Raw genomic sequence first — 9293 nt, 5'->3', positions numbered from 1 at the left:
AATCTGATGGTGGTATGGGTTCAATGGAGAGGCCTCGTGTGCTATGATTTGGTGAAAGAAATAGGAGAGTCTTCTTGCACAAACACAAACATTCACTTATAATTTGTGGGATCCGGATTCTCTACTCATGAGAATTTCCTAATATTTCCTCATAAGCCAATCTTGGTCTTTTATTTTACATCGACGGGCAAGATCTCTCTTAATCTTAATACCTACCAACCTAGTCTCTCCCAATCTCTCACTCTCAAAAACTTGTTTCCCTCTCACTTCCCAACAATCTCGCGCTCTCTCCCTCAAATCTCATCGCCTCTCTTCGTCGATCACAGCCAGCGACGACCTCCTCTGTTGTGGTGCTAGCCAGAGCTTTCTCTTTGTTGTCTTCCGCGTGCCATCCGGCATCCTCCGCAGCTCGCCGCATGTCTCCTCCATCGAAAGTTACGATTCTGGTGGTGGGTGGGCGGGGGATTTTGGTTTCTAGCAAATCTCCATCTCGACGGCCATCACTGCATTTTTTTGGATACTTCATTACTTTTAAATTTAAGATTGAGTTTCATAGGTTTTTAATCCTAGATTAAGTTTCGATGAAGAATGTTTCTTTATGTTTGTTGTATGTATGTCAAAACTAGACAACTTGGATTATATATGTGTCTTAATGAATGGGAGGAACTTATACTGAGACAACTTGGATTTGAATACTTGATCAGTGTAGAGAAATGTGTGTACTGATTCTGATATATGATTGACTATTGCAGGCATTTTGGAAGAGCCCGTGGAAGAAAACAATAATAGTTTGGAGCGATCAAAAGAAGACTTGAAACCTAAATTTTTTAAGGAGTTTGATTCTGAGATTGCTGCATATGACTTTTATAATGAATATGCATGTAGTGAAGGCTTTAGCATTAGAAGAGATGCTTATGCTACAGATAAACAAGGTGTACTCACTTCAAGAACATTTGTTTATTGTAAGGAAAGTTTGCAGAAGGCGGATAAGAGAGATGATTTGACGAGAATTCCAAGAGGAGAGACAAGGACTAATTGTGGAGCGATTATGGGGATTAAGTTGGTCAGGCGTACTGACAAGTATTCTGTTTATCGTTTCTCCGAAGAGCATAACCATCCTCTTATCAGCCAAGAATCTGTCCATTTTATGCCATCTCATCGAAAAATCACACCATCAGATGATGCCTTTTTAGACTTGACAGCAAATTCAGGTCTTTCGCCGAAGTCTGCATTTGAATTAATGGGTCAGCAAGCACGTGGTAGAGAGTCACTGGGATTTACAAAGATAGACCAAAAGAATTACCTTCTTCACAACAATCTCAGGTTTCAAAACAATGCTTCACATTATGTTGTTGATATATTGATCTTATGATTAGGATGAGTTTTTGCTATAGTTCATGTGTGGCCACACCAAGATTATGTAAAATAACCTTTAGTTTTTGATATTGCAATAGGTCAATGGGATTTTAAACAATACCTCTGGCATAGAGTTATGTGGTCAGACTTCATTACCTCTCAATAATTCATCTCTGGTATATTTTTACTATTGTGTATAATGAGTTTTCAAACAACCATAGTATTATATGATTCATTATTGTCAATTACAGGTACATATGCTCCTATGATGGTTGGTAATAGTAGATATATGCCAATGCTCTTTCATCCGTATAACGTGAGTGTGTGTTTGCTATAAATATATGATTTTCTTTTTTACTATCTAGTTATATTACTGGTATTTTGACAGATACATGGGCATCAATTGAATATGCCAAACCAAATGTCTAGGATGCCTTATCAAGAATTCCCTGGGCCAAGTTCACAAGAATTTGTTCAATATCATGAGATTTTCATTTGCACAAGACCCAGAAAAATCAAATTCTGAGGAAAACTAGTGCATGAGTATAATGGCAGATATATAGTGCATGGATACTTTTTTAGTGCAGGGATGAATTGGCAGATTAGTGGGTATTTTTTTAGTGTTGGGAACACTTTTGTTGTGCAGGGATACTTTTGTGTTGATACAAACACCAAATATGAATAAGACATGCAATTATATCAAAACACACTTTCAACACTAACAACTTTGATTTTGGTTCTTCAACACAACTATTTAGCTTTCTAACACAACTAGTAAGTCAGTAGTATTTGATATAGAGGATTCAGTTACATCAGCAGAAAATCATTCTTCAGCTAATTCCTTTTAATAATTTCTGCACTCCACCAGGCTCAAGTTTTGAGTTTTGTAACTGCTTTATGTGAACTATATCCTTTCCACCCATCTTCACCGCAACAACAACAACCTGAGTACCATACTTTTCAATGAGTCTGGAAAAAAATGAACAACGGGAATGATTAGAAATAGATAAATCACGCAACTGGTAATAAGGACTTGAATTCAATGACAGGTTATAATCACTAAAACAAATTACTAACTTGGTATAAGTTAGAACTAACTTGGTATAAATTAGAACTAACATGGTACAAATTAGAACTAACATGTTACAAATTAGAATTCCCTTGGTACACATTAGAACTAACTTAGTATAAATTAGAACTAACATGATACAAATTAGAACTAACATGGTACAAATTAGAACTCACATGGTACAAATTAGAACTAACTTGGTACAAATTAGAACTAACTTGGTACAAATTAGAACTAACTTGGTACAAATTAGAACTCACATGGTACAAATTAGAACTAACATGATACAAATTAGAACGCACTTGGTACAAATTAGAATTCACTTGGTACAAATTAGAACTAACTTGATATAAATTAGAACTAACTTAGAAATGGTGAATTTGATGCTAATCACATCTGGTCTACCTACCTGCTATTGGGGAGAGGCTTTGCTAATGACAAACTGGATTCTGAACAGAGTACCCTATTCCAAAACTGATAATACTCCTCATCAGTTATGGTTGGGATATCCAGATTCTTTAGATAGTCTCAAAGTGTGGGGGTGTCTCGCATATGTTTGAATTCCAGATATCAGAAGGGCTAAGCTCGTACCAAAAGCAAACAGATGTGTGTGTTTTGGCTTTGCTGGAGATAGCAATGCGTGTAGGTTCCTGGACCTTAGAACCAACTCCATCATTGAAGCTCGGGACGCAGAATTCTTTGAGGATAAGTTTATCAAACATAAAAGCTTATTGCTCAAAGATGTAGCAGAGAATGCTAATACATCAAATGCACAAGAGGAGCCAGTCAATGATGAAGGAGTTATCGAACCATATTCCAAGTGCGTCAGAAGACAGAAAGATTTTGAAGATGACTTCATCACCTATAATGTGGAAGGAGATCCACAGACTTTTCAAGAAGCAATGCAGTCAACAGACGTTCTTCTGTGGAAAGAAACTATAGATGATGAGATGAATTATTGATCCAAAATCATACTTGGGAGCTAGTGGATGTACCTGAAGGTGCAAGGCCTATCAGTTGCAAGTGGATCTTCAAGAAGAAGCTTCGTCCTGATGGTACTATTGAAAAGTACAAAGCAAGACTGGTGGCGAAAGGATTCTCTCAGAAAGAAGGTATAGACTTCTTTGATATTTATGCACCACTTTGCAGGATTACTACCATTAGAGTGCTTATCGCATGGGCGGCGATTAAAAGGTTCGTCATACATCAGATGGATGTGAAGACTGCCTTTCTCAATGGAGATCTCACAGAAGAGATCTACATGGAGAAACCAGAAGGACTTGATGCTCCAACTGGTAAGGTTTGTAAACTTGTTAAGTCATTATATGGATTTAAGCAGGCACCAAAACTCTGGCATGAGAAGTTCGATGGCGTTGTTCGCAACAATGGGTATCAAGTCAGTGAATCTGATAAGTGCCTATATATCAAGGTCATTGAAAGAAAGGTGGTAATCATCTGCCTCTATGTGGATGATATGCTTATCATAGGGAGTGATTTGGAGATTGTAATATCTACCAAGAAATTTCTTTCAGCACAGTTCAGCATGAAGGACCTTGGAACCGCGGACGTGATTCTCAGAATCAAAATCATATACTCTGAAGAGGGTATTTGATTGTCCCAATCTTATTATATCGAGAGTATGCTAAGGAAGTATGACTACTACGACCTGCCAGAACTGTCAGTGCCATATGATTACAACAAGAAGCTTCGACCGAACACTAGAAAACCAGTAGAACAGCTGAGGTACTCAAAGATCATTGGGAGTCTTATGTACGCGATGAGCTGCACAAGGCCAGATATAGCATTCGCTGTAGGAATGCTTAGTAGGTTCACAAGTAATCCTGGAAAGCTTCATTGGGATGCTGTCTATAGATTGATGAGATACTTGAAATGAACTATAGGTCTGGACCTATTCTACACTGGATATCCGGGTGTAATCGAAGGCTATTCAGATGCGATCTGGTGCTCAGAACCAGATGAGTGCAGATCTACTAGAGGATTTTTCTTCACCATGGGTGGAGCTATTGTCTCGTGAAAGTCTAAGAAGCAGACAATGATTGCACAGTCATCGATGGAATCTGAGTTCTTTGCACTTTATGTTGTAGGAGATGAAGCTGAGTGGCTCAGTTATATTCTCCGAGACCTTCCATTAACGGAATTGCAAGGTACAATTACTATTTATTGTGATAATCAGGCGGCGAGTGTTGTGGCAGCAAACTCGATGTTCAATGGAAAGAAGCGGACCATTCATCTGAAGCATGGCTATTTGAGAGAGCTCATTTATCAATGAGTCATCTCTGTGATTGACGTCCGATCTTTAGAGAATGTGGCTGATTCTTTGACTAAGGGTCTGAAAAAGGACATAGTCAAAAGGACGTTTGCTAGAATGGGTCTTAAATTTTTGTAAGTCTTACAAATACTTACCATGTTATTAGTTCAAAGCTTATGCTACTAATAAGATAATTGGTTCAAAAATCAAGTAAGATTTATAAGTGAAAGGGTTCAAGTTTTCTTGGATTAGTTGGTGTCTAAGGTAAGGTTTGGGAGTTACGTAACGCGCTCCGCAAGGAACGATGTACTTAATTGATCTTTGATCAACCTCTAATACTATCCTTATCTGGCTGAACTACCCGAGTAAAACTTTGATCTTTTTACCTAAAATCTTATCATGTAAAGGGGATAGGTGTTAAGCCTTAATAAGTTCAAAGCATTTCGGATGCGGGGTGTTAGATAGGAAACACACCTAAAGGACTCACCTAGAATCCTATCATGAGAGAGGATGGCTATTAAGCCTTAATGAGTTCAAAGCATTTCGGATGCGGGATGTTTGATAGGAAACATGCCTAAAGAACTCACCTATGCATGGGTTGAGATTTGACTGTCTCCTATGGTGTCTTGTGAAAAAATACCTAGAGCCCTAGCAGAAACCAGGACATGCACAGGGTCATAAATGTGCAAAGGCAAAAGCAAGGCAAAGGAAAAGGCAAGTGTGGTTCAAAGTGAAAACTACCACAGATGAGTTTGATCTTGTGTGATCGCTGGATTTTTAGACATGTACTGGTTCAAGTCTCTGCGACACCATGCACCTATCTTTTATTCAGTTGGTCTAAGGGGGATTCAAGTCCTTGCGATATCTACCTTATGCACAACGATTGAAACGACGGCACCGTTACACGACACTAGTTTTTAAAAAAATGTGGGGGATTGTTAGATAATTTTTTTTATCAAGTGGGCCCCACCACGGTGGGGCCCACAACAAAAGTTTTTCATAAGGTTGGCAGCCGCAAAGAAAGAAAAATGAAAAAGTAAGGTGGGTCCTACACATTTTAAGAAAGCCGCAAAGAAAGAAAAATGAAAAAGTAAGGTGGGTCCCACACATTTTAAGAAAAACGTGGGCTGCTGAACGAAGAAATTTTTAGGGCGTGAGTCCCACATATATAGTAAAATAATATTATTTTATTAGTGCATAGTGTTTTCCCAAACGCTATAAATAGACCTCAAATCCTTAAGGAAAATTCATTCTAAAAACTGTAGGCATGTAAAATTGCTTATAAGTCCCTTGGCATAGCTCGGCGCGATGATTCGACAAACCATCGAGTGACGAGGCGACGAGGTCAACGAATCGCACGCGAATAACGGAATGCATACATTCGCGTGCAGAATCAAGCCAATGGTTCGGGGAGTCAACGAGTCATCCAAACAAGAGCGGACTCGGATGAATCACGACCAAATCAAGATCGGTTTCGGACTCGAACTCAGAAGTGGATTTACTGCCAAATCAGGAATCCGACTTACTGCCAAATCAGGAATCCGACTTACTGCCAAATCAGATCAACGAACCAGAGTCTGAATCAACCGAATCACGGATACAACGGAAAAACGACAAAACCCAAAACCCTAAGGGGGGCTCGGCCAAGACCGAGCCACCCATGGGTGGCTCGGCCTTGGTGGCTCGGCCAAGAGCCGAGCCACCCCTGGGTGGCTCAGCCCAGTGCCGGCCACCCATGGGTGGCCGACCCAGATCTGTGCGCGGGCACAGTTCAGAGAGCCTATAAATATGGGGCTTGGTTCATTTGTTGAAGGGTTGGAAAATTTGGAGAGGCGAAGCCCTGCTGGATTCAAGACTCAGAACTTAAAAAGATCCAAGCTTTGGGACTTCGAGGACTTGTTCATCCAGATCTGGTGCTCGGTGATCGTCAACGCCAAATAAGGCAGGTGTTCGAGAGGACCGGATCTCAGATCTACGCATGCATACTCCGGATCAAAGCTTGGCCTTTGATCCCGAGATTTGGACGATTATTTCCTTGGTGAACTAATCCTCCCCGGCTATTATTTCCTTGGTGAAATAATACCCGTCGTACTGCGTAGATCCGACCGGATCTAGATCTCGCGGTGGTCCACGGATAAACCCCGACGCAGGCAAAGAACCCACAAAGCGAGTGACCGCAAACAGGAGCTCGCGATTTCTTCGATAAAAGGAGAAAGTTGTAATCTTTTTCTTTATTTTTGATTTCGTTGTAACCGGATCTGATAAAAAGACCGGATCTTTGTAACTCAAAAAGTTGTTATTTAAAGATAACAATGAATTCAATGAAGACAATTTTCACCACGAACAATCTGGCGACCACAGTGGGAGCCACCGATCTCGCTGCCGAGATCGTTGCGTCGCAGCCGCGGATCTCGATCTCGGTCGAGGAGGAGGTCGAGTATGAGTTCGACCAACAAAAGTTCGAGGAGCATCTATCATCCTCGTCCTGATCTACCTCCCCTCATAAGTCCAAGAAGTCCAAGAATTTCTCCTCCAAGAGAAAGGCTCGTTGGTACGAAGACGTCGAAAATACCAACGAAGATCTCGCCCCGTTTGATGCCAAAGTCGCATCGGGTGAGATTCCTCCAAATCCCAACCAGGTCGGATCTGCTCTGGCCAACCCTTCTGCCGCAGGGGGCGTGGTGACTCTCTCGAAGAGAGCCCGCCAAAGGCAACGTCAACGCCTTGCGAAACAATTCGCAAAGGCCATGGAGTCTGTTGACGGGATCCGCTACAACGCGGATCTGAAGAACAAGAGAGGCAAAAAACCTCAACAATCGATGAATGGTGGTTCCTCCAAGCCGCCAACAATGGAGTGGGTCCGTGTCAAACGGAACCGATCAACGCTGGAGGAACGCATTCGCAAGCGCCGCGCACTATCAGCGCAGGCGCGGGCTCAAGCCGAAGAAGCCCGTAGAAAGCTGCAGAAAGAGGTAGCCAAGAAGCCGCCACCAACCCGCAAAGGTTGGAGGCTGAAGTCTAAAGCGGCGGTTCAGACCCAAGAGCGTCAATTGCAGCCGTCGAAGGTTCAACTTCCGGCAAATCAATCCAAACCGCCGATGATTTCCACAACTGCTCCGGGAGATCCCGCAGGACCATCCCAGAAAAGGAAGTCAATCTTGGAGCGCCTCGGTCCAATTCCCGATGAAAAAGGCAAAGTTCCAGTTCAGGAACGTTTGGGCCCAATGAAGAAGCCACGAACGAATCAACATGCTGGGGGTCGTCGCAACCCTCAACATGATAAAGAGATCATGGCACCCAAGCGCACTACCTTGCGCATCGAAGTCCAGGAGTCCGCCGAGAACTCACGCCCAAAAAGGCATGTTTCGAGGCGCGTGACTTTTGAAAGCCCTAAGAAGGCAGTTCCCCCTCAGAAGGAAACATTATCGTCTGATGACGATAGTGTTATACCTGAGAAGTCGTGCCAACACACGATAGGTTACTCCGATTGTCAAGCAGACGAGTTGTACTATCGTGCTGGGGGTACGAATAAAACCAGGAAAAGGAGTCCCTAAGAATAGGAAACTCAGTGCCCCTGTTCCAAACTCATTCGGGCAGTATTGTCTGAATGCAGCTGCATCAAGACGGTCCCCGAATGAGTTTCGGTTTTCTCGAGACCCAGTACTGAAACGCCGAAACCAAGGCCTAGGCGTTTCCGACGAAGAAGAACGGTGGTTGAAGAGGGAGAATTTCCGAGGGTCACCACCAACATGACCAGCAGAGGGACGTCGGCGCGAGACAATCTCGAGTCGATCCTGAAAGCATCCCGGCCTAAAACTCGCCTGCAGTCCGGAGCCATTGCACGAGGAACTTATGGTAGGGTTCGGACAAGAACACCTTCAGAAGATGAAGAATCAGATTCCTGCTCTGCTGTCGCATCAGATAACACGGTATCCAGCGATGGACAACCCTGCGAGTCGTTCATGATAAACGCGGAACAAGTTGCCAAGATGCTCGAAGACGCCTTAGCCAAGCAACAGGAGAGCTTCAGGTTCGAAATACAGATGGCCATGCAGAACATGAGGGAAATACATGACCAGCAAATCCGAGCATTGACGAACCAGCAAGCCGAGCCAAGTCGTCGTAACCAGGTTAATCTGGAAGACGAGGACACAAATGCGAATGAGACGCATAATGCCAATCCTCCCGTCAATGCAGAGGGTGATAACGAGAATGCTGATGAAGACTCAGATGAAAGTCTGAAAATCAAAAATCTCGAGAGCAAAATCAATGCGCTGATTTCCGCTCAAGAGATAAAGAAGACTGGCGTTCCTTGTCCATACCCAAGAGAATGGGGATCAATCCCATATCCGGCGAAGTTCAATCTGATCAACTTCACGCCGTTTGATGGGAAGGGTTCACCCACTCAGCATTTGATTTACTTCAAATCGCACATGGGTGTTATCTCTGGTAATGAGCCTCTGATGGTACGGTCCTTCGTTGGCACTCTTCGTGGAGCCGCCTTCGATTGGTATCGCCGCCTCAAGCCAGGAGACTTGCCACAACAACCTCTCTTTAGATGTGTTGGAAGCAATGGGAACAGCACCGTCTGACACTTGG

The sequence above is a fragment of the Asparagus officinalis genome, chromosome 7 (genome assembly GCF_001876935.1).
Source record: "Asparagus officinalis chromosome 7, Aspof.V1, whole genome shotgun sequence".
In the NCBI taxonomy this organism is placed as follows: domain Eukaryota; kingdom Viridiplantae; phylum Streptophyta; class Magnoliopsida; order Asparagales; family Asparagaceae; genus Asparagus; species Asparagus officinalis.
Note: the sequence above shows the minus strand (reverse complement) of the source record.